The sequence below is a fragment of the Sciurus vulgaris genome (assembly GCF_902686455.1).
Source record: "Sciurus vulgaris genome assembly, chromosome: 10".
Lineage (NCBI taxonomy): Eukaryota > Metazoa > Chordata > Mammalia > Rodentia > Sciuridae > Sciurus > Sciurus vulgaris.
In genome coordinates this window covers 139,039,619-139,046,990 of record NC_136470.1, presented here as the reverse complement: position 1 = coordinate 139,046,990, position 7,372 = coordinate 139,039,619, and the positions used below count along the sequence as shown (strand labels likewise).

General features: G+C 49.3%; 1 pseudogene across 1 annotated transcript; it reads right to left on the bottom strand.

The window, feature by feature from the left end:
* Positions 1-812: 812 nt before the first annotated feature.
* On the bottom strand, positions 813-1,253 carry LOC306670270 (calmodulin-like; annotated as a pseudogene). Its single transcript has one exon. The product of its transcript is annotated as a calmodulin-like (transcript).
* Between the last annotated feature and the right edge of the window lie 6,119 nt (positions 1,254-7,372).

Here is a 7,372-nt window from a genome sequence, read left to right as displayed (position 1 = left end):
TTTCTTGAACAGCAATGTTGATGGTTGTGCTGAAGTCCACAGCCACAGCCTGCTCTGCCGGCTCCAAGTCAGGTTCAGAAGGTTTTAAAAACAAAGTCCAAAGATGCTACCTTGATGAAAGATTTCTTATTAAAAATTTGTGTAGGTGACAACCTGACACCCATTTCACTCTAACTCAAAGCAGACAATGCTAAACCAACGTATGCAGGTATACAACCAGGTGTCACCATCACTACTGGGTCAGAGCGCATTAAGTACAAGAGGACCGTCCTACTACTCGTCCTACTACTGGGCTAGTCTCAGCAGTTTATCCTTCACCCATTTGCTGCACATCATCCTGAGGTAAACCAATTTTAAATGTGTTTTCAGTAAACCAGCTATGACAATTTATGCTAACAAATTGAACTAGAACCCATCTGATAGGTCTTGAATTTGTTTTTTTCATTTTTTGATTTTAATACAAATGCCTGATTGTGCTTAATCATCAAGCTGCATGCAGGAAAAACTGGCCAGCCCAAACAGTGTATTAATCATTAGCAAATGGAACTTAAGGAGTCCACTAAATGCTTCCTTCTCATTAAGGTAGTATAGTATTTACATTGTAAAACTGGTGTGGAGCTTGATCTGTAGGGCACAGGACCACCAACCAATACATGCAGATTTTGTGTGTGTGGACAGAAGGTACTTTTGACATTCAGTTTTGCTATATAGAAACAGAATGAATAAATGAACTTTTTTTTTTTTTTGCAAGAGTTAAGTAAAAGATTCAATTTGATTCTTCTAGTGGGGGAAAAGTAGTTGGAAGTAGGTCTTCATTTTGCAGTCCTCACCTGTACCAGTCCTTCATAGTTGACTAGTCCGCCTCCATCGACATCTGCTTCTCTGATGTTTCATCTACTTCATCTGTTAGTTTTTGCTCTAAGTTTGTCATGACGTGAGTGGTTCCGCTGCACTGCTGTAACCATTTCCATCCTTGTTGAAGACTTGGAACTCCTCACGGATTTCCTCTTCACTCTCTGTCTTTCATTTTTCTGGCCCTCATAGTCAAAAATTCCGGGAAGTCAATGGTGCCATTACCGTCAGCATCTACTTCGGTGATCATTTCCTGCAATTCGGTTTCTATTGGGTTTGACCCAGTGACGGCAGGACAGTTCCAAGTTCCTGTGTTGTCATGGTGCCATCGCCATCTTTATCAACAGGGAGAAAGCTTCCTTGACTTCAGCAATCTGTCCCTCCGTCAGCTGATCAGCCATGGTGCAGTGAAGAGGGAGCCAGAGCGGATGCACCAGCGCAGTAGCAGTGACTGCGGGGGCCGCCTCTGCTGCGGCCTCCGCTGCTGCTGGGTCCCGGGTGCTGGTGAGAAGGCCCGTCTCCGCCGCCCGAGGGCGAGTAAGGGCGCCGCGTCCACGAGACTTCCCAGCACCACTGCCAAGAACCAACTTTTTTTGTTTTCTCAATTTTCTGAATTGTTTCTCTTGTTTCAATTTCATTGATTTCAGCTCTGATTTTTAAGTATTTCCCGTCTTCTACTACTTTGGGTGTTGACCTGTTCTTCTTTTCTAGGGCTTTGAGATGTAATGTTAGGTCATTTAGTTGTTGACTTTTTCTTTTCTTAATGTATGAGCTCTATGCAGTGAACTTTCCTCTTAGTACTGCTTTCAGAGTGTCCCAGAGATGTTGATATGTTGTGTCGTTGTTCTTGTTTACCTCTAAGAATTTTTTTTTATTTCTTTCCTGATGTCTTCTGTTATCATTGCATCATTCAATAGCATATTATTTAGTCTCCAGGTGTAGGAGTAGTTTTTAATTTTTATTTTACCATCGATTTCTAATTGCATTCCATCATGGTCTAATAGAATACAAGGTAGTATCTCTATTTTTTTGTATTTACAAATGACTTCTTTGTGGCACAGCATGTGGTCTATTTTGAAGAAGGAGCCATGAGCTCCTGAGAAGAAAGTGTATTTGCTCAATGATGGATGAAATACTCTGTACATGTCCATAAGGGCTATATCATTGATTGAATTATTTAGTTCTATAGTTTCTTTGTTCAGTTTTTGCTTTACAACAGTTTTTAAGACCTGAAAATAACTGTAAATTTAGGCACATTTGGAAGGATGATTTTTTTCATGTCTTCCACCTAATGCTCCTATTCACCCCCAAGGCCCAAGAGGAGAAAAGTGGCGGTGGGAGAAGCCCCATCACCTACTTCCTGGCAGGCCCTGAGGGAAGGAGAACATACCACTGACAGGAGAAGACAGCGGGCTTCCCACTCTTGTTCAGAATGTGGGGAATTTCACAATCCACAAAATGCCCAGGGTTCCTGCTGCCTGACCCTCTCCGTGCCTGGCTGTAAGTGCTGCAGCTGCTGCATTAGGAAGCTGGTCTACATGCCTGTGATGTTTCTCAGCCTGAAGGGGGTGGAGAAGGGGCATGGGCATTAGGTTCTCTGCAATGATCTGGGAGAAACAGGAACTAAGGAAGAATTCTCGCAGCCACGTTGGAGAAGCGAGTGTTCATTGTTGAGTTGGTGTGGACTCGGGCTCCAGAAGCAGGTGGAAATATAAAGTATATTCCCACTGTTTCCATGCACTTTTTGTTTCCAGAGTAAAAGACAGAAGAGGTACTTTTCCTCAGTCCAGCTCCAATTGCTTTAGACTTGGTGAATTTATTTCCAGTTTATTATGATCATGTTGTTTTAGCTATTGATTGCATGACAAGTGCTTTTTCCTTTGACGATTGTTATAAGCGGGTTAATTAGGAGTTATCAGACAACCGCCGTTTGAAATAGGAGTCCCTGCTAGGACCTCTGCTATGTTCTAACTGAGATTGAAGTCTCAGCTGATGAGTCTGATACAGTGATGGGTTATTCAGGATTCATCTACTGGCCTGGAGTCTGAGAACTTCATTCTCTGGAAAAGAAGCCAAGTGTCAGTTTGTCTTTTCAGAAGGAAGTCTTCACCACCTAGCCCTGGCCTCTCAGAAGAAGCCAGCTCTTTTGAATGTGAGTTTGGGAACGCCGTGTGGCACAAACATCTTCTGAGTTGTTCTGAATTTGAAGAACCGTGGTTTCTCAGTCGATCCACCCAGGGGAGGCCCGAGGTTGCCTGGGACAGGATCTCAGTGAGTACTCACGTTCTCAGGGATCAGTGGTGGTAACTGAGCACGACCAAGCCCCCACCCACGGAGCCAGTAGCCACGACTCACCAATGTGGCAATCCAAACAGTCCTTGGCAGTCCTCCACCTGGACATGGAGAAGGGTACTGCCTGCCCGCCCCTCTCTCCAAGCTGGCAGAGGCAGCCTCTCCTCCCGTGTGGCTAGGGGTGGCCAGGCTCCCAGTTCTGTCCTGGGAAGGCCATCATGGGGTCTCTGGGGAAGACTTTCTTCCATGATAAAAGAGGGAGAAGAGTCACCCGCCTGATGTTAATAAATAAATGAATAAAGCAAGTGACCCCAACGTTCTCTTCCTGCTGTTGGATGTTGGGGTGAGGAAAGTGACACTGGGTGTGGGGACATTCTGTAACAGGAGGGCATCCTGGAAAATCGGGAATGACTCCAGGAAAGACGGTGTAGCGTGAAGAGGCCCCCTTTCCTCCTGTCACCAGGTCACGGCTGGCGCTCCTGCAACAAGGCAGTGGAAGAGAGCAAGCACCACACTCACTCTTAAGAGCTCTGTGACACGGGACCTTGAGAGCAAAACCCGAAGCAAGCGCTTCAATGTGGTGGTCCCGGGGTGGCCCAGGGCCCGGCACCACGGCTCCACCTCAGAGCCACGCCACCTGCTTAGCCTTCTGAACACCCCGCCAGGTGGCACCACTGCGCCGTGAAGCCCAGCCGCAGCTCGGGGCTGCTCCTCACCCCTGCCTGGGGCAGTGCCCACAGCCCCACGCCTCCTGCTCCGCCGCAGCTGGGCTCGGCTGGAGGGCAGCACAAGCGTCCTCAGAGTTTTAGCCTTCCTTTGGAAAATCGCCTCAGTCTGCCCAGCGCGGTCGCTCCATCGGGCCCGGCTCCACCTTCCGGGCCTGGTGCCACCACACTGCTCACGAGCATCCAGCAGGCACAGGGGAAGCACGCCACAGGGCCGCAAAAGGAAGCAGACTCCTTTTTCAAAATTTCATTTTGAGCCAGGGTCTCACTGACTCGCCCAGGCTGGCCTTGAACTCGTGGTCCTCTTGCCTCATCCTCCCAAGCAACTGGGATTGGAGGCACATGTGTGCCGCCGCCCAGAGGCAAAGGGTCTGTTTCCTGCCAAGATCCCATGCAGGGGGCAGCCAGGGGGCAGCCAGGGGGCCGAGCTGGGTCGCAGACACAGTGGGAACTCAGCCCGGCCTGCCTGACCTCTGGGCCCCTCTGTCGTAGGTTCCTCCCTCCCAGGCCTGTGACAGGTCCCTCAGAAGCAGCGTCTCAGGGCCAGTCATCAGACGGGGTAGCAGAGAATCTGCGGCCAGCTCCTAGACAGAAAGGCCGGGAGGAAGCAGGAGGAAAGCTCGGACCACCTGGTGGCTTCCTGGACAAGGGGCTCTGCTTCACAACTGCCTGAGGAGCTCTGGTTTCTGCCACCTGCGTAGGAGGAGGACGGGACCCAGGGGGAGCTTCGGGCGGTTGTCTGAGCCCACCAGCAGGAAGCACCGAGTCTCTGGACATTTGCTGACTGCTGCAACGACCCAGGGACTGACGCCCGCAGACCTGGGCCGGGTCTCTGTCCTCTTCACTGGTGGACGTACAGGCCACCCGACTGCTCTGACCCCGGCACGAGAAGCGTTGTGTCGTGGTCGGGGTGTGACTCGCACTGCTCTCCCCCGCGGTGGTCATCACTGGAGCCGGTGGGATGTGAGCCGGTGCCTACAGCCCGCCGCCGAGTTGCTGCCTGAACCCTCCGCGTGCGCCGTGTGCGTCGTGTGCAGTGAGCCTCCATGTGCGCCGGGTGCAGGCGCGGGGTTACCCCGTGCTGGAGCTGCCCTGGCCCACACCGCCCATCCCTTAAGTCCCTTCAGCCTGAACCTACTCCCCTGGTGGCCCGCACATCCTCCTCGCTGCGGCCTGCGCGGCAGTCGACTAGCCAACCACCGCCTTCACTGAAAGAGAGGGTTGTGTTCCGGATGAACGAATTCCCCCAGTTTTGCCTGCCCAGCCTCCAGGCCCCCAGTTTTGCTGCAAAAACCCCTGAAGCAGCCCTGTCAGGTCCTGAGTGTCTTCTCTGCACGTGCTACTCTCCAGGGAGGGCTGCTCACTGCAAACCCCAGGAGTCCCTGCTTGAGAACTTTAGGCTGGATGTGACAGCACAGTAGGAGCCCAGAGGGCCCAGAGTTTGAGCCCATGAGCCTGGACAATTACCTGGAGGGCTGGGGCTGAAAGAGGCCAGCTTCTCTGCCTCCTCATTGAGATAACTGCCGTGTGCTCAGCTCGATGCCGGTGATGGCAGGCTGCCTGGAGTGGGGGCTGCTTTGGAGACCTTCCCTCTGCTGGCTCCACCTCCCACCTGCCTAGTCCCCATCCCCCCACTGACAGTTCCTGGGACCACCTCCCAGATAAGCCACCCGCTCTTGAATCCTCCTCCAGAGTCCGCTCTGGGGAACTCAAAGCAAGACAACATCATCCTCAAGTGGACCCAGTTCCTCTGGGGCTGTCAATCAAGACCACCACTTGCTTTGCTCTTGGCATCTGAATCTCCAACAGAATCACACAAAGACCACCCTCGGAGGTTTGCTGAAGGCATCTGCCTGTCAGCACCCTCCATGTGGATCTCTGCAGCCCCCCTGTCACCTGTCTTTTCTAAAAGTCAGATTCTTTAGTTGCCCCCCCACATCCTGTGGATTACCCCATATCCTTTCCACTGGACAATTACCTGGAGGGCTGGGGCTGAAAGAGGCCAGCTTCTCTGCCTCCTCATTGAGATAACTCCAAAATTCATTTTGGAACAAGATAGCTAGAATTGCTTTCTGTGACTTGCAGTAAAAAAGAAAAAGCCAATGAATATAGATGGCACGTTAGACCTCTTTTAGCTACAAAGACTTTGTGATGGAAATGAAAGAATTCTAAAAAGTAAAAAAGCACTAAATGCTACATATTTATTATTCATAAGATGAAATCCAGAGAGACCACTTTAAAGTGCCAATGTTTTCAGGTTTCTTCACACTTTACTTGAAATAGTGTGGCTAGGGAAGATGTCTTGGTGACATTTTGGCACAATGCCCGTAGCAGTCATGGAGGAAGAAGAGTAGAGCAGCCTAGGGGTGGGCGGGTCACTGGCTGCCCTTCTCCTCTCATCTTGTTGTGGTCCTGGGTGGCCACTAAGTTCCCAGGACCCAGCAGTGTCTTCAATTAAACATTTGCAGGAGTAAAATAGTTCTTAAGAGATTTCTAAGCAAAGAAATCTGTAATGCTGTAATCATAGAGAAACCCGGTTTGCTTACACTAATCTCACATTCCTGAACGTTAGAATTCCCAGAGCAAAGCCGTTTGAACACACTTTAAAGACAGGCTCCTAATACTCAAATCTAGGACACTCTGAGCAACAAAATAAATAGAATAAAGGATTATAACCCAGAAAACAAAACGTGTTCATGAGTCCATAGTGATATAAATTAATAAATCTAGTAGAATCCCAAATGATAAATATAGAATGATGGAACCATATAATCCTTATCTGGTAAACATTAGAGTAATCATGATCCCAGTCAAGAATCATTACTGGATGCTAAAATTAGTAGGTAGAAGTGTGATAATGGTAGTAAGATATTTACATAGTCTCAAGTATCTTATCACAAGATACTATCAAGTACGAGGAGAAAACATTCATGTTACAGTAGAGAAACACGAGGACTGCTTATCATCAAAATTAGTGTCACATTACTGAGACAAAATGGCTTCGTGAGCCTCCTGAAGTGCCAAGAGGACCTGACTTGACTGACTGTGGGGAACCCAAAGGTTTGGTTAAACATCATTTATGAGGGTGTCCATATGCATATTTCTGGACAAGATTGGGTTTGAATTGGTCAATTAAGTGATGGCCCTTTCCAGCGGGGATCGGCCTCTTTCAGGCTGTCAAAGACCCGACTAGGAGAAAGGCTAAGAAAGAACTCTCTCTGTGTGTGTCTGCAAACTGACGATGGCCTCCTCCTACCTTTGGGCTCAGACTGAAGACCAGAACTTACACTGTGAACTATCCTGGTTCTCAGGACTTCGGCCTCAGACCGGAGCCTCACTGTTAGCTCTCCTGACTCTGGGGTCTTCAGACTCCAACCGGGACTGTACCTTCAGCTCTTTGGGGTCTGGACCTCTCAGCTTCATTAATTGCACAAGCCAATTCCTTATAATGAATCTATCTACCCACCTATTACCTATCATCTCCTAGTTGTTCTGTTTCTCTG